The sequence below is a fragment of the Microtus ochrogaster genome, chromosome X, assembly GCF_000317375.1.
Source record: "Microtus ochrogaster isolate Prairie Vole_2 chromosome X, MicOch1.0, whole genome shotgun sequence".
Classification (NCBI taxonomy): domain Eukaryota; kingdom Metazoa; phylum Chordata; class Mammalia; order Rodentia; family Cricetidae; genus Microtus; species Microtus ochrogaster.
The window spans coordinates 12487596-12493595 of record NC_022026.1 but is presented as its reverse complement, the minus strand read 5'-3'; positions in this window follow the sequence as shown (position 1 = coordinate 12493595).

Below are 6000 nucleotides of genomic sequence, written 5' to 3'. Positions count from 1 at the left end.
TGTGTGTGTGTGCGCGCGCGCATGTGACTTAGAAGCAAATTTGTTTTTTTTTTTTTTTGGACACATCTCACAATCTCTTGGCCTACATAATTTTTAAAGATTCTAGTTACTGCCTTGTCTGGCATCCATTGTGCCCAATCTGATTGCTCAGATAATAGGAATATCCCCCCATTTAATCATCACATTTGGAAATTGTCTATTTTTATGAATGCTTTGCCCGAACGTATGTGTGTCATGTGTGTATCCTCAGAGGTCAGAGGAAGGCATCAGATTCCCAGGCATTGGACTTATGGACAGTTGTAAGAGCCATGTGGGTAATGGGAACTGAACCAGGGTTCTCTGCAAGAGCAACAAGTGCTCTTAATCACTGACCCATCTCTCCATAACTACCGACACATCTCTCCAGCCCAACTCTCTTTCGTCTATAACTACTGCCAAGTCTATATACTAAATGATCTCCTCTTTGTCCTCAGTGACATTTCTCTAGTCCAAACTACTATACACTCTCTCCCTAGCCAACCTTTCAAATCATTATTTCTATGTCCATTCTTGGCCCTATCCAAGTAGCCCTAGCTACAAGAAGAGTGATCGTTCTAAAACCAGGTTTGGTTTTGTCTCCAGTGTACCACCATTTTCAAGGGCTACATTGGACATGGTGGCTTAGGGAACTCCCTTACACCAGCCTGTGACATGGACATGGTACTGACAGCTAGATTAACATCCTAGAAATGACAGGCCTTCTCCAGTACACACCCCCATCCTTCCCCAGCCTGGGAGTCCATCACCTGGACTCTTCAATCATGGCCTTATTGCGCTGTATCCCAGCTTTCTGTATGGCTCCCAGTCTCCTCTACCCAACTGTCTATGACCAGTTCCGTTCTTTCTGTGCCCTAGTCCCATGCACAATGCCTGGCATGACTTAGCCATTCTGAACAAGAAGTAACAGAAACAATGTTCCTTCCCTCCCAGGGAGTCTGTTAACTTCCTATTGCTGCCATAATAAATTCCCACAAGCTTAATGGCTTAAAACAACACCCACTTGTCACCTCACAGCTTGGTAGGTCAACAGTCTGACAAGGCTCTCACTGGGCTAACTCCACTGTGTCAGTAGGCTGCTGCAGGCTCTGGCTTCCAGAGGCCCCCTTCCTCGCTCTTCAAAGCCAACCAGGTGGCGTGTGTTTGGGTTTGTGTCTGCGCTCAGCTCTTCTGCTCTGACCATGGCCAGGAACAGCTCATGAATCTTAAGGACCTGTGTAATTCAGCTGGCCCCCATTTGTACAGCCCAGAGTTAACCTCTTACCCCACGATCATTCCATTGGCAACCTTAAGCCCTTTGCCACATGAGACACATACACACAGCTTCCAGGGATGTTGGTGTGGGCCTTTCTGGTGGGCAATATTCCGCAGCAATGTGAAGGACCACGATCCCATCTCACCACCTCATTCTCATGCTTAGCCCACCACTGTGAAGCGCTTATTTAATCTGCTGTATTCTCCTTTAGGCTCAAACCATGGCTTAAGCAACTCTGTGTTGTGTTTCCCCTGCCCCTAGCCTGGCTCAAATCTCAGCGCAGATGAGACACTAATGGTCTGTTGACTGCAAGTTAGAATTTAAAACACTGGTTGGACAAGGTTGTTAAATATCAAACTCTTGGCTCCTCTTAGAAAATGGAACTTTGTTGAGTTTTTCAAAGTGTTAAAAAAAAAAAAAACAATTTTGTAGCACACCCAGGGGGTCTAATTGCCATTATCTTCCCTTCTCACACAAAAACAGCCCTGAAATGGGGATGGGGGAGGGCGACTTTCATTAGCTGACAGGAGTCTTCCAGATTTTTCAGATGGAAAAACAGTTCATATAATTTTTTGCCTGAGCCACGTAGGAGAGTCAAGTAAACAACAAAAGCAAGCAGCACAGCCTCGTGACTCCCAGAGCGCCCGAGACCCGACTACCTCTCAAGCGAGTTTTGTAGGTTTAGTATCTAAATGCACAGGGAACCGCTTCAGTTCCAACAGAACAGGTGAATTTAAACTTCATTTCCAAGAAGCACTCGGACTACCTTCAGTATATCTTTTCCTCTCACGGCAAAAGAAATGACTTCCAGGTTAAGCTTTGTCCCTGAAAAGGAACCCAGTACCTACTCGACAGCACTGGCAGCTAGCTGAACGTGGAGGGCAGGATTTTTAAAGCTACAACCATAATGTAGGTTCATATTTTTAAAAAAAACACTATTTGGGTTACCAGAAAATAGACTCATGGACTTGAGGCTTCAGCCGTGACAGCAGCGGCTAAGGCAACTGTGGCAGTGTGCCGAAGAAAGCAGCCTGGAGGAGGTGCAGTCTATGAAGTGTTTTCCGTATCATAATCAAATAGCGCCTCATCAGCAAAACCATACAGAAGGTCCAACCTCAGTCAGCCTTCTTTAACGTACATCACTTCATCTGAGCCCTCTAATAGGGCTGGCGAGTCTGCAGCAGAAATCACAGTCCACCACCTACCACAGTGCCTGGCATATGGTAATAGCTCCCCAAATGCTCCGAGCCTCTCAGCTGACATTTTGTAAAGCAGGCTCAGAGATTCACGCAGCTTTCTGAAAGTGGCAAGCAGGGCTAGGACTCTGCCTTCCTATTATTTACTGCTTCTTCTATTCTACTATATCAACCTGCCAGCTGAATCAAGGTCAAGAAGACAGTTTTCCTGTCAACGAACTTGCGCTGAGCATGCGCTCTGAAGCAGCCCTCTACCTCACTCTCATTCTCTACCTGCATCAGGGCTTTGCTGTTGGTCTGAGACAGGAGGGTCTTCCATACCCCAAGCTGGCCCTAAAAGTGCTGTGCAGCTAAGGCTGGAGTTTGGTTTATGAACCCGCAGACTGCTGACTATTTCAACTTCTCCCTGCCTCTTCCTCTCTCGGCCCTCTCCTCACACCGCTTAGCCTCTGTCCCATTTCTTGCTGGCCAATTCTCCACCCTTTCATTATTTCATGTATGTGCATTTATGGTTTGCTTTCCCTGGAGCAGGGCGCCTTTGGTCCAGTCTGCCTGCTGATTGTTAGGAGGGGTTGATGCAGCCACAGAAACTAAGCAAGCCAGGGTGGTCTCGGCTGGAGGGAAGATAGTAAGAGAATAGGGTTGTTTAGCCTGGGCACACAAAAGCTCAGAAAAGACATTATCAGTTGTTTTCAAAGGCTTTTAAGGTGACATACAGGAGGGGGTCGTCTTACCCTGGGTGGGAGGGAGGAAGTGGCAGGGGGCACATTTTGGTTCAGGGCACTCATTATAATGACTAACACTGGAACTAGGATTCTGTCCTTGCGGCGGCTTTGGAAGTGCTGCGAGAGGAGCTCTATTTTGTTCCGTGCTGAATTGTAGAGCACAGTGCATGTTTTGTCACTCAACAGACACCCGACTAAAGGAATGTCACTTCACTCTGCTTGGAATGGTCCTCATCACGTCACTCAGTTGGCCCTCGACTGACTCTTGAGATCTAAACTTAAACATCCCTTTACCAGAAAAGTCAGCCTCAAGCCCTGTATCAGCAGATTACAGGGCCCTGCTAGCACCCCAGGGAGGGTTCTTACATGGCGGTCATGGCTTTCATGACTACTGTGTTTGAAGTTATTACTTGAAATCAATATGCCTCCACTAGAAATCAAGCAGTCCTTCTTCCATGAGTGATTGCCAAGGCCCACCAAGAGATGACTGACAACGTCTCCTGTGCAGCATGCGGAGCAGAGCTGAGACTGCGGTACAGTTGTCTGCTGCTAGCCCCGCTGTATGTGGCTCAAAGGATGAGCTCAGATCCCTTGAACAGCAAGGAGAGAGAATGAAAAGGCTCGGTTAAGTCACGTAACTGGTCAATGTCACACTCAGTAGCAGGGCCTGAGATCAAAAAAAAGCCCGGGCTTTTAAAACACTAGCCCACCTTCTGTGACTCCAAAGCCATTGTTCACAATCACATACTCTGGCATGAAAGATAGGCCTTTGGAAAAGGCTAAGAGATCGTGGAAGGGAGTGGAAGGCAGAGCTGCTAATCAACCAGCCTCCCTCACTCAGGACAAGACACAGGAGGGGCCCTCGGCGATGGGTGTCAGGATGTTCCCACCAGAGACTCATGTAAGGCAGCCAACAAGACAGGAAATGCAGGCGGGAGCTGAGACTTCATCTCTTACCCTGGTCTGATGGCCAGCAGGTGGTGGGCAGCAGGCTTGAAGTCTACAACTCCCTGTCTCAACTTCAGGCTGGACTTAGTTTAGTACGGAGTCCGTGCTGGAGTCAGTAGTGGTTAACAAAGACTTTTGATGTTAGGGGTGGTGGTACATGCCTGTAATCACATCTCTCAGGAGGCTGAGATAGAAGGTTCATTTGTTTCAAAGGCAGCCTGACCTTTACGGTTAGATTTTGTCTCAAAAACAAAACAACAGAATCTGGACCTTTGGAATCAGGCTGAGGATTTGAGTCATAGCTCTATGAGTTACCAGTCATATCAACTTTGCACTTCTGTCTCAACTGAAAAAAGAGGGTATGCTACGTCATAAAATTAAAACAATCAAAATAGCTTGTAAACACATTATGTGTACCCAAGAGGGACTCAAAAAACACAACTATTATTAACATTTCCGGTTTATTTACAAGCCTCATCCTGGACCATCTTGATAAGTATTTCCTGTGGAGAATTTTCCAATTAATTCAAGAACATCTATTATATTCTAGCACTAATCAGAACGAAGGTGCCTGCTCAAATCTAATAAAGGGTTTTGTGTGGTGAGAAAAACAAATTGATTCGAGGCACGGGCCTTGGGTGTGGGTGTCTCACCTGTGCCTTCAGTGAGTGAGCAATGAGTAAGGAAGCTGGAGTGTAGCAATAGCAACAGCAATGTAGCTACTGAGAACATGATTTGTACCATTAGCAAGACAGACAAGCTTGCTGTTAGCAAACTCTGTGATGGCTATTCTTTCTTGTCAACTTGACCATATCTGGTATTAACTAAAACCCAAGAGGGATTTTTTTCTTAAATCATTTGAAGTGATTTCTACTTCAGATTTTTGAGGTGGGAAGAGCTACCTTTAACCTGGGCCACACCTTCTGTTGGCAGCCTATATAAAGGACATGGAAGAAGGAAGCATTCTCTTCTTGGCTGCTTGTTCTTGCTGGCAAGTCCATTCCTTCAGTGGCAATAGAGCCCACTTCTTCAGGATACCAGTGTATACTGAAGACATGAACCATCCAGCTTCATGGACTGAACAATTACTGGACTCTTGGACCTTCCATGGGCAGACAGCCATTGTTGGAATAGCTGGACCACAGCCTTACAGCAATCTAATAAATCCCATATACATACACATATACACGTATATGCATACATATATATAAAGCCATTCCAATAAATCTCACATATATTACTATATACATGGGATTTACTAGAATGTATATGTGTGTGTATATATGTATAGTAAAGTTGTTGTCAGATGGTTATTCTTGGTTGCCAACTTGACTACATCTGGAATTAATTAACTAAAACCACAGGCTAAGCATTACCTGTGAGGGTTTTTTTTCTTAATTAAATCGTATTAATTCTCTAAGTTTTGTTTCTCTAGGGAACCCTGACTAATCCAAATGCTAACCCACACAACATCTCCTGTACAAAGAGAGACGTACCTTTCATGTGAAGGACGATTGATGTGGCTGTGCTCTGCTCTGCAGGCAAACTTGGAATTGCCTTTCCGCAACTGCCCCACCTGCAGTACAAATGCAACTATTTCACCACATTCCACTACTGCACTAACAGCCTACAAATCAATATAATGGAACTTGATGGTTTTGAGCAGTATTTCTTAAATGGTCCGATTGTGACCATGAACAAACACATTCAGCCTTATACTCTGCCACCTCATAAGTTAGGTACTGTCAAGTTGCTTTTTAAAACTCCAGTCCTCTCCCTTTTCCAGTATGTATATAGGTAGAAAAAGAAATGAAGTCAGCATTCCTTATGTCTGTCTAGA